Below are 12,756 nucleotides of genomic sequence, written 5' to 3' on the forward strand. Positions count from 1 at the left end.
CCTCGCGCTCGCGCTCCTCTGCCTCTTCCACGGTGCCGCCTTCGGCCCCACCCTCCGCCGCCCTCGCCTCCGCCTCCGAGCCTCGCAGGTCCAGGCCCAGGCCCCGCTCCCCGCCGGCCTCGCGCTCTCCTTCCTCCCGGTACGTACGCACAGTACGCCTCAGCGTCACGGTTTCTCTACGTGCTAATGGTGGGTGGTTCGATCCGCTGACTCGATCGATCGGCCCGGGGTTGCGGCTTGTATGCGCTGCGCAGGTGTGCGACGCGAGGCACTCGGAGCTGATCCCGTGCCTGGACCGGGGCCTCCACCACCAGCTCCGCCTTAGGCTCAACCTCTCCCTCATGGAGCACTACGAGCGCCACTGCCCGCCCGCGCCCCGCCGCCTCAACTGCCTCATCCCCCACCTGATGGCTACCTGGTGAGTCCGTCGACGAGCATGAACATGGTCCACGACAAACTCTTCGTAGATTGTTGTTGCATCACGACTCGTTTGTTTTCGCTCACGCCGATGTGATGGGGGTGGCGATGCCTAGGTGCCGATCAGGTGGCCGAGGAGCCGGGACGAGGTGTGGACGGCCAACATACCCCACACCCACCTCGCCTCCGAGAAGTCAGACCAGAGGTGGATGGTGGTGAACGGGGACAAGATCAACTTCCCCGGCGGAGGCACCCACTTCCACTACGGCGCTGACAAGTACATTGTGAACCTCGCGCAGGTTCGAAATGTTCTAAGCTCCTAGCACTTGTTGTTGGAAATATGCCCTAGAGGCAATAATAAAAGTATTATTATATTTCATTGTTCATGATAATTGTCTTTTATTCATGCTATAACTGTATTATCCGGAAATCGTAATACACGTGTGAATACATAGACCACAATATGTCCCTAGTGAGCCTCTAGTTGACTAGCTCGTTGTGATCAACAGATAGTCATGGTTTCCTGGCTATGGACATTGGATGTCGTTGATAACGGGATCACATCATTAGGAGAATGATGTGATGGACAAGACCCAATCCTAAGCATAGCACAAAGATCGTGTAGTTCGTTTGCTAGAGCTTTGCCAATGTCAAGTATCTCTTCCTTCGACCATGAGATCGTATAACTCCTGGATACCGTAGGAGTGCTTTGGGTGTATCAAACGTCACAACATAACTGGGTGACTATAAAGGTGTACTACAGGTATCTCTGAAAGTATCTATTGTTTTATGCGGATCGAGACTGGGATTTGTCACTCCGTATGACGGAGAGGTATCTCTGGGCCCACTCGGTAATGCATCATCATAATGAGCTCAAGGTGACCAAGGTGTTGGCCACGGGATCATGCATTATGGTACGAGTAAAGTGACTTGCCGGTAACGAGACTGAACAAGGTATTGGGATACCGATGATCGAGTCTTGGGCAAGTAACGTACCGATTGACAAAGGGAATTGTATATAGGGTTTGATCGAATCCTCGACATCGTGGTTCAACCGATGAAATCATCGAGGAGCATGTGGGAGCCAACATGGGTATCCAGACCCCGCTGTTGGTTATTGCCCGAGAGTCGTTTCGGTCATGTCTGCATGTCTCCCGAACCCATAGGGTCTACACACTTAAGGTTCGATGACGCTAGGGTTGTTAGGAAGACTAGTATGTGACTACCGAATGTTGTTCGGAGTCCTGGATGAGATCCCGGACGTCACGAGGAGTTCCGGAATAGTCCGGAGGTGAAGTTTTATATATGGGAAGTTGTTATACAGACACCGGAAAGTTTCGGGGGCTTATCGGTATTGTACCGGGGCCACCGGAAGGGTTCCGGGGGTCCACCGGGAGGGGCCACCCCTCCCGGGGGGCACATGGGGCCGCATGGGGTAGCAGCCAGCCCCTGGTGGGCTGGGCGCGCCCCCCTCCTTGGGCCCATGCGCCTAGGGTTGGGGGGGAAACCCTAAAGGGGGCGCCCCCCTTGCTTGGGGGGCAAGTCCCCCACCCTGGCCGCCGCCCCCCCTCTAGATCCCATCTAGAGGGGCCGGCCCCCCTTGCCCCTTCCCCTATAAATAGAGGGGTGAGGGGAGGGCTGCACAATTACAAGCCAAGGCGCAGCCCCTCCCCTCCCCAACACCTCTCCTCCTCCGTACGTGCTTGGCGAAGCCCTGTCGGAGTACTGCTGCACCAATTACACCACGCCGTCGTGCTGCCGTTGGAGAAATCTTCCTCAACCTCTCCTTCCCCCTTGCTGGATCAAGAAGGAGGAGACGTCTCCCGTCCCGTACGTGTGTTGAACGCGGAGGTGCTGTCCGTTCAGCACTTGGACATCGGTGATCCGAATCACGTTCGAGTACGACTCCATCATCACCATCCCCTTGGCAAGCTTCCGCTCGTGATCTACAAGTGGTATGTAGATGCAAACTCTCTCCCTTGACTCATTGCTTAGATGAACTCATAGATGGATCTTGGTGAAACCGTAGGAAAAATTTTAATTTTCTGCAACGTTCCCCAACAGTGGCATCATGAGCTAGGTCTATGCGTAGTTCTCTTTGCACGAGTAGAACACAATTTTGTTGTGGGCGTGGATCTTGTCAACTTGCTTGCCCCTACTAGTCTTTTCTTGCTTCAACGGTATTGTGGGATGAAGCGGCCCGGACCAACCTTACACGTACGCTTACGTGAGACCGGTTCCACCGATTAACATGCACTAGTTGCATAAGGTGGCTGGTGGGTGTCTGTCTCTCCCACTTTAGTTGGAGCGGATTCGATGAAAAGGGCCCTTATGAAGGGTAAATAGAAGTTGACAAAATCACGTTGTGGTTATTCGTAGGTAAGAAAACGTTCTTGCTAGAACCCAATTGCAGCCACGTAAAAGATGCAACAACAATTAGAGGACGTCTAACTTGTTTTTGCAGCGATTGATCATGTGATGTGATATGGCCAGAAGTTGTGATGAATGATGAATTGTGATGTATGAGATCATGTTCTTTGTAATAGGATTCACGACTTGCATGTCGATGAGTATGACAACCGGCAGGAGCCATAGGAGTTGTCTTTATTTTTGTATGACCTGCGTGTCATTGAAGAACGCCATGTAACTTACTTTACTTTATTGCTAAACGCGTTAGCCATAGAAGTAGAAGTAGTCGTTGGCGTGACAACTTCATGAAGACACGATGATGGAGATCATGATGATGGAGATCATGGTGTCAAGCCGGTGACAAGATGATCATGGAGCCCCGAAGATGGAGATCAATGGAGCTATATGATATTGGCCATATCATGTCACAACTATATAATTGCATGTGATGTTTATTATGTTTATGCATCTTGTTTACTTAGGACGACGGTAGTAAATAAGATGATCCCTTACAAAATTTCAAGAAGTGTTCTCCTCTAACTGTTCACCGTTGCTACAGTTCGTCGCTTCTAAGCACCACGTGATGATCGGGTGTGATGGATTCTTACGTTCACATACAACGGGTGTAAGACAGTTTTACACAGCGAAAACACTTAGGGTTAACTTGACGAGACTAGCATGTGCAGACATGGCCTCGGAACACGGAGACCGAAAGGTCGAACACGAGTCGTATGGAAGATACGATCAACATGAGAATGTTCACCGACGATGACTAGTCCGTCTCACGTGATGATCGGACACGGGCTAGTCGACTCGGATCGTGTAACACTTAGATGACCAAAGGGATGTCTAATCTAAGTGGGAGTTCATAATTTGATTAGAACTTAATTATCATGAACTTAGTCTAAAACCTTTGCAAATATGTCTTGTAGATCAAATGGCCAACGCTCATGTCAACATGAACTTCAACGCGTTCCTAGAGAAAACCAAGCTGAAAGATGATGGCAGCAACTATACGGACTGGGTCCGGAACCTGAGGATCATCCTCATAGCTGCCAGGAAACAATATGTCCTAGAAGGACCGCTAGGTGACGCTCCCGTCCCAGAGAACCAAGACATTATGAATGCTTGGCAAACTCGCGCTGATGATTACTCCCTCGTTCAGTGCGGCATACTTTACAGCTTAGAACCGGGGCTCCAAAAGCGTTTTGAGCATCACGGAGCATATGAGATGTTCGAAGAGCTGAAACTAGTTTTCCAAGCTCATGCCCGGGTCGAGAGATATGATGTCCCCGACAAGTTCTATAGTTGTAAGATGGAGGAAAACAGTTCTGTCAGTGAGCACATCCTGAAGAAGTCTGGGTTGCACAACCGTATGACCCAGCTGAACATTAACCTCCCAGATGAGGCGGTCATTGACAGAATCCTCTAGTCGCTCCCACCTAGCTACAAGAGCTTTGTGATGAACTACAACATGAAGGGGATGGAAAAGACCATTCCTGAAGTGTTCTCGATGCTGAAGTCAGCAGAGGTTGAAATCAAGAAAGAACATCAAGTGTTGATGGTCAATAAGACCACTAAGTTCAAAAAGGGCAAGGGTAAGAAGAACTTCAAGAAGGACGGCAAGGATGTTGCCGTGCCTGGTAAGCCAGTTACCGGGAAGAAGTCAAAGAATGGACCCAAGCCTGAGACTGAGTGCTTTTATTGCAAGGGGAAGGGTCACTGGAAACGGAACTGCCCCAAATACTTAGCGGATAAGAAGGCCGGCAACACCAAAGGTATATTTGATATACATGTAATTGATGTGTACCTTACCAGTACTCGTAGTAACTCCTGGGTATTTGATACCGGTGTCGTTGCTCATATTTGTAACTCACAGCAGGAGCTGCGGAATAAACGGAGACTGGCGAAGGACGAGGTGACGATGCGCGTCGGGAATGGTTCCAGAGTCGATGTGATCGCCGTCGGCACGCTGCCTCTATATTTACCTACGGGATTAGTTTTGAACCTTAATAATTGTTATTTAGTGCCAAGTTTGAGCATGAACATTGTATCTGGATCTCGTTTAATATGAGATGGCTACTCATTTAAGTCTGAGAATAATGGTTGTTCGATTTATATGAGAGATATGTTTTATGGTCATGCTCCGATGGTCAATGGTTTATTCTTAATGAATCTCGAGCGTAATATTACACATGTTCATAGTGTAGATGCCAAAAGATGTAAAGTTGATAACGATAGTCCCACATACTTGTGGCACTGCCGCCTTGGTCACATTGGTGTCAAGCGCATGAAGAAGCTCCATGCCGATGGACTTTTAGAGTCTCTTGATTATGAATCGTTTGACACGTGCGAACCATGCCTCATGGGCAAAATGACCAAGACTCCGTTCTCCGGAACAATGGAGCGAGCAACCAACTTGTTGGAAATCATACATACCGATGTGTGCGGTCCAATGAGCGTTGAGGCTCGCGGAGGATATCGTTATGTTCTCACTCTCACTGATGACTTAAGTAGATATGGGTATGTCTACTTAATGAAACACAAGTCTGAGACCTTTGAAAAGTTCAAGGAATTTCAGAATGAGGTGGAGAATCAACGTGACCGAAAGATAAAGTTCCTACGATCAGATCGTGGAGGAGAATATTTAAGTCACGAATTTGGCATACACTTAAGGAAATGTGGAATCGTTTCACAACTCACGCCGCCTGGAACACCTCAACGAAACGGTGTGTCCGAACGTCGTAATCGCACTCTATTGGATATGGTACGGTCTATGATGTCTCTTACCGATTTACCGCTATCATTTTGGGGATACGCTCTAGAGACAGCTACATTCACTTTAAATAGGGCACCGTCTAAATCCGTAGAGACGACACCGTATGAATTATGGTTTGGGAAGAAACCTAAGCTGTCGTTTCTAAAAGTTTGGGGATGCGATGCTTATGTCAAGAAACTTCAACCTGAAAAGCTCGAACCCAAGTCGGAAAAATGCGTCTTCATAGGATACCCTAAGGAAACTGTCGGGTATACCTTATACTTAAGATCCGAGGGCAAGATCTTTGTTGCCAAGAACGGATGCTTTCTGGAAAAAGAGTTTCTCTCGAAAGAAGTAAGTGGGAGGAAAGTAGAACTCGATGAAGTACTACCTCTCGAACGGGAAAGTGGTGCAGCTCAGGAAAATGTTCCTATGATGCCCACACCAATCGAAGAGGAAAACAATGATGATGATCAAGGTACTTCGGATCAAGTTGCTACTGAACTTCGTAGGTCCACAAGGACACGTTCCGCACTAGAGTGGTACGGCAACCCCGTCCTGGAAATCATGTTGTTAGACAACGATGAACCTTCGAACTATGAAGAAGCGATGGCGGGCCCAGATTCCAACAAATGGCTTGAAGCCATGAAATCCGAGATAGAATCCATGTATGAAAACAAAGTATGGATTTTGACAGACTTGCCCAATGATCGGCGAGCGATAGAAAACAAATGGATCTTTAAGAAGAAGACGGACGCGGATGGCAATGTCACCATCTATAAAGCTCGACTTGTCGCTAAGGGTTATCGACAAGTTCAAGGGATTGACTACGACGAGACATTCTCTCCCGTAGCGAAGCTGAAGTCCGTCCGAATCATGTTAGCAATTGCCGCATACTATGATTATGAGATATGGCAGATGGACGTCAAAACGGCATTCCTTAACGGGCATCTTAAGGAAGAACTGTATATGATGCAGCCAGAAGGTTTTGTCGATCCTAAGAACGCTAACAAAGTATGCAAGCTCCAGCGATCCATTTATGGGCTGGTGCAAGCATCTCGGAGTTGGAATATTCGCTTTGATGAGATGATCAAAGCGTTTGGGTTTATGCAGACTTATGAAGAAGCCTGCGTTTACAAGAAAGTGAGTGGGAGCTCTGTAGCATTTCTCATATTATATGTAGATGACATACTCTTGATGGGAAATAATATAGAATTTCTGGACAGCATCAAGGCCTACTTGAACAAATGTTTTTCAATGAAGGACCTTGGAGAAGCTGCTTATATATTAGGCATCAAGATCTATAGAGATAGATCGAGACGCCTCATAGGTCTTTCACAAAGCACATACCTTGATAAGATTTTGAAAAAGTTCAAAATGGATGAGTCCAAGAAAGGGTTCTTGCCTATGTTACAAGGTGTGAGATTGAGCTCGGCTCAGTCACCGACCACGGCAAAAGATAAAGAAGAGATGAGTGTCATCCCCTATGCTTCAGCCATAGGATCTATTATGTATGCCATGCTGTGTACCAGACCTGATGTAAACCTTGCCGTAAGTTTGGTAGCAAGATACCAGAGTAATCCCGGCAAGGAACACTAGACAGTGGTCAAGAATATCCTGAAGTACCTGAAAAGGACAAAGGACATGTTTCTCGTTTATGGAGGAGACGAAGAGCTCGTCGTAAAGGGTTACGTCGACGCTAGCTTCGACTCAGATCCGGATGACTCTAAGTCACAAACCGGATACGTGTATATGTTGAATGGTGGAGCAGTAAGCTGGTGCAGCTGCAAGCAGAGCGTCGTGGCAGGATCTACGTGTGAAGCGGAGTACATGGCAGCCTCGGAGGCAGCGCATGAAGCGATTTGGGTGAAGGAGTTCATCACCGACCTAGGAGTCATACCCAATGCGTCGGGGCCAATCAAACTCTTCTGTGACAACACTGGAGCTATTGCCCTTGCCAAGGAGCCCAGGTTTCACAAGAAGACCAGGCACATCAAGCGTCGTTTCAACTCCATCCGTGAAAATGTTCAAGATGGAGACATAGAAATTTGCAAAGTACATACGGATCTGAATGTCGCAGATCCGTTGACTAAACCTCTCTCGCGAGCAAAACATGATCAACACCAGAACTCTATGGGTGTTCGATTCATCACAATGTAACTACATTGGTGACTCTAGTGCAAGTGGGAGACTGTTGGAAATATGCCCTAGAGGCAATAATAAAAGTATTATTATATTTCATTGTTCATGATAATTGTCTTTTATTCATGCTATAACTATATTATCCGGAAATCATAATACACGTGTGAATACATAGACCACAATATGTCCCTAGTGAGCCTCTAGTTGACTAGCTCGTTGTGATCAACAGATAGTCATGGTTTCCTGGCTATGGACATTGGATGTCGTTGATAACGGGATCACATCATTAGGAGAATGATGTGATGGACAAGACCCAATCCTAAGCATAGCACAAAGATCGTGTAGTTCGTTTGCTAGAGCTTTGCCAATGTCAAGTATCTCTTCCTTCGACCATGAGATCGTATAACTCCTGGATACCGTAGGAGTGCTTTGGGTGTATCAAACGTCACAACGTAACTGGGTGACTATAAAGGTGCACTACAGGTATCTCCGAAAGTATCTATTGTTTTATGCGGATCGAGACTGGGATTTGTCACTTCGTATGACGGAGAGGTATCTCTGGGCCCACTCGGTAATGCATCATCATAATGAGCTCAAGGTGACCAAGGTGTTGGCCACGGGATCATGCATTACGGTACGAGTAAAGTGACTTGCCGGTAACGAGATTGAACAAGGTATTGGGATACCGACGATCGAGTCTCGGGCAAGTAACGTACCGATTGACAAAGGGAATTGTATACAGGGTTTGATCGAATCCTCGACATCGTGGTTCAACCGATGAAATCATCGAGGAGCATGTGGGAGCCAACATGGGTATCCAGACCCCGCTGTTGGTTATTGCCCGAGAGTCGTCTCGGTCATGTCTGCATGTCTCCCGAACCCGTAGGGTCTACACACTTAAGGTTCGGTGACGCTAGGGTTGTTAGGAAGACTAGTATGTGACTACCGAATGTTGTTCGGAGTCTTGGATGAGATCCCGGACGTCACGAGGAGTTCCGGAATAGTCCGGAGGTGAAGTTTTATATATGGGAAGTTGTTATACAGACACCGGAAAGTTTCGGGGGCTTATCGGTATTGTACCGGGGCCACCGGAAGGGTTCCGGGGGTCCACCGGGAGGGGCCACCCCTCCCGGGGGGCCACATGGGGCCGCATGGGGTAGCAGCCAGCCCCTGGTGGGCTGGGCGCGCCCCCCTCCTTGGGCCCATGCGCCTAGGGTTGGGGGGAAACCCTAAAGGGGGCGCCCCCCTTGCTTGGGGGGCAAGTCCCCCACCCTGGCCGCCGCCCCCCCTCTAGATCCCATCTAGAGGGGCCGGCCCCCCTTGTCCCTTCCCCTATAAATAGAGGGGTGAGGGGAGGGCTGCACAATTACAAGCCAAGGTGCAGCCCCTCCCCTCCCCAACACCTCTCCTCCTCCGTACGTGCTTGGCGAAGCCCTGTTGGAGTACTGCTGCACCAATTACACCACGCCGTCGTGCTGCCGTTGGAGCAATCTTCCTCAACCTCTCCTTCCCCCTTGCTGGATCAAGAAGGAGGAGACGTCTCCCGCCCCGTACGTGTGTTGAACGCGGAGGTGCTGTCCGTTCAGCACTTGGACATCGGTGATCCGAATCATGTTCGAGTACGACTCCATCATCACCATCCCCTTGGCAAGCTTCCACTCGTGATCTACAAGTGGTATGTAGATGCAAACTCTCTCCCTTGACTCATTGCTTAGATGAACTCATAGATGGATCTTGGTGAAACCGTAGGAAAAATTTTAATTTTCTGCAACGTTCCCCAACACTTGTCCCACCACCTTTTGGTCACCTTTGGAAGCTAATGAACAATACCATTTTTTATTGCTGTGATGCTAGATGTTGGGGTTTCCAAATGACAAGCTGAACAACGAAGGCAACATCAGGAACGTGCTCGACGTCGGCTGCGGGGTTGCTAGCTTCGGGGCTTACCTCCTACCGCTAGATATAATTGCAATGTCGCTTGCTCCCAACGATGTGCACGAGAACCAGATTCAGTTTGCCCTTGAGAGGGGGATCCCGTCGACCCTTGGTGTGCTGGGTACAAGGAGGCTGCCATATCCAAGCCGCTCCTTTGAGCTGGCGCATTGCTCGCGTTGTCGAATTGACTGGTTGCAGAGGGACGGGATCTTGTTGCTGGAAGTGGATAGGGTTTTGAGGCCTGGAGGGTATTTCGTTTATTCGTCACCAGAGGCTTATGCTCATCGTGATCCAGTTAACCGGAAGATATGGAAGCAGATGAGCTATCTTGCTTAGAGGATGTGCTGGAAGATTGCTTCAAAGGAGGGCCAGACGGTGATATGGGTCAAACCATTGACAAATGGGTGCTATATGAGGAGAGAGCCCAGAGCATTTCCTCCCATGTGTGGCCATGATGATGACCCAGATGCTGCTTGGAATGTCCTCATGAAAGCATGCATAACTCCCTACTCCAAGAGTAAGCTCACTTTTCTGATTTGCCTCAAGATTATTATTGAATTACCATAGTCTATTCTCTATTGTACTGTCTCTTGCTTTCTTCTGCTTGAAATATACTTCACCCTGGCAAAAGTTCACACATGTTAGAGCAGACAAAGGGTCAAGATTATAACCATTAGCCATAACCCTTTGTTGAGCATTGGCGAGCCATAATATAGAAGGGTACTTTGGTCAACCTTTTACCTGAAGGGAATAGCCCTTTCCAATCCTGTTTGATCTGCCTTGTCGCCTACTAACAGGATCAAACCACTCGTTGCCCGCTCTATCACTTGCCATTAAGACATCATGTGCCCCCTTATTCTGCAATTTTTGGCCTCCACAGGTCACTCTTTGCTGCTGATTTGCTGGCCATGACAATATGCCTGCATGCACCACCATTGGTTACTTTTGCTTTGTTTGCACTATATCTGGTTTGAACTATAGAATATTGCCGGATATGGTTTGATAGTTTCCAATTTCTGCAGCAGAGTTTCCTGCAATTAACATCTCTAGTTTGAAACTGTAGTAGTATATTGCCATATTTGGTTCAGTTCATCTGTTCATATATGTATATTGTCTGCTGCTGTAACTGTTATTAAAGAAAATTTTCATTACAAGTTTCTGTAATGAAATTTCCAACTTTACCTGTAGTTCTTACATAAATTACTCTAATATCAAACATCAAGTGTTGGCTAGCATACCTGTACCCTGATGGTGTAATGTTCTTATATTTAACCAGGAGTTAACAAGGTTAAAGGAAGCGAACTGCTTCCCTGGCCACAAAGGCTCACAGCACCACCCCCTCGTCTGGAAGAGATTGGAATCAGTTCAAAGAATTTTACTGAAGACAATGTGAGTTCTTTGATGACTGATTTTGCTATATGAAGCCACACCCTTCCCAGATGATGATCTTGAATGTCTAACCTTCGAATACCGTCTGCAGGAAATTTGGAATTCTAGAGTTGCTCAGTACTGGAAACTTATGAAATCTGAGATACAGAAGTATTCCTTCAGAAATGTTATGGATATGAATGCTAACCTTGGCGGATTTGCAGCATCACTGAGGAAAAAAGATGTCTGGGTAATGAATGTAGTCCCTTTCATGGAATCTGGAAAACTGAAGATCATATATGACCGTGGTTTGATAGGGACAATCCATAACTGGTAAGATGTTTGTGAAATACCTTCTGTCCTATACTTCTCATCTATTCATTTAAGATTCAATTGTTTCAATGCTGCCTAAGTGACTATGCATACCTAAATTATTAGATTAGACACATGGTACAATTTTATAACTATATTAGAGGTTTTAATTGCATAAAGAATAGGTTGTTAAATTGTGATCCAAATTCTAGTACCGGGCTGACTAGACGTAGTACAATCGGTGTGGGCGTTGCGTTGACGTCGACGCGTACGAGTACAACTCGTTTACTTGTCCTCCAAGGACTCTCATGTATTGCCTTCTTATATACCCCATATAGTCGCACCTCAGACGGTCTGTCGTCTCGTGCTTGTAATACTCCTCCATCATAGTGATTGCGCCTTCGTGCGTCCGTGGTTTTCTCCCGCAAGGGTTTCCACGTAAAAATCCGTGTCTCTCTTTGTCTCGTTTATTCTCGTTATTATCTAACAAGTGGTATACAGAGCCAAGTTTCAGATACGAGATTTGAGAGATCAAGAGATTAGGGTTACGTGCGCCGTCGCCGGCGCGTGACCAGGCGATCTGAAGCCGGATCGATTTCTACAGCAGCCGAGACCGAGAGGAGTTCTGACTTCCCCTGCTGAGGCGCATTACAAAGCTGCGGGCGTGCCTCATCTGCCGCTGCTCCTCGTCGTATGCGCTCCAAGTCGTCGAAAGTTCCGCCGAGTCGTCGCTGGACAGCCGCGCAAAGTTGCTGCTGCTCGCACCAAGTCCCGAGGCAGATCACGTCAAGTACTAGTGGTGCACATCGGTTACGTACTGATTGCTGCTGGAGTTCACGTGACTAATCGATCTAGTAGTACTTGCACAGTTGCACTAGTACTTTACGAAGGCTAGTACTAATTGAGTACTAGATCATCTGATTGCTACATCCACACAAAGCTATCAAGTGCTACTGTTCCTTGCTACAGTTTGATTTTTCGTCTATTTCCGTACAATATCCAGGTGCTATTCTTCCAGTTCGTTTGCTATGCATATTAAATTCTGTTAAGAATTTTTCTACCGGCTTGTACTACTTTGTGTACACAGTTTTATCGGTTCATGTCATCCATGAAGTACGATCTTCCACTGCTGGACCGTGACACAAGGTTTACCCTATGGCAAGTCAAGATGCGGGCGTTGTTGGCACAGTCCGACTATGATGAAGCACTGGATAGTTTTGAAAAAAACCGAATTCAAGATTGGACTGACGAGGAGAAAAGAATTGATTGTAAGGCTTTGTGACAAATTCAACTCCATTTGCATAATAATATTTTGCAGGAAGTTTTGAGCGAGAAAACTGCCGCCGCTCTATGGTTAAAGCTGAAAGGGATTTGCATGACCAAGGATCTCACCAGCAAGATGCATCTGAAGCAAA

General features: G+C 47.4%; 1 pseudogene; it reads left to right on the plus strand.

Annotated features, from left to right (window-relative positions):
• LOC123158370 (probable methyltransferase PMT9) overlaps positions 1-12,756 on the plus strand; it is a 32,165-nt pseudogene that overhangs the window by 10,955 nt on the left and 8,454 nt on the right.

This window comes from Triticum aestivum, chromosome 7B (genome assembly GCF_018294505.1).
Source record: "Triticum aestivum cultivar Chinese Spring chromosome 7B, IWGSC CS RefSeq v2.1, whole genome shotgun sequence".
NCBI lineage: Eukaryota > Viridiplantae > Streptophyta > Magnoliopsida > Poales > Poaceae > Triticum > Triticum aestivum.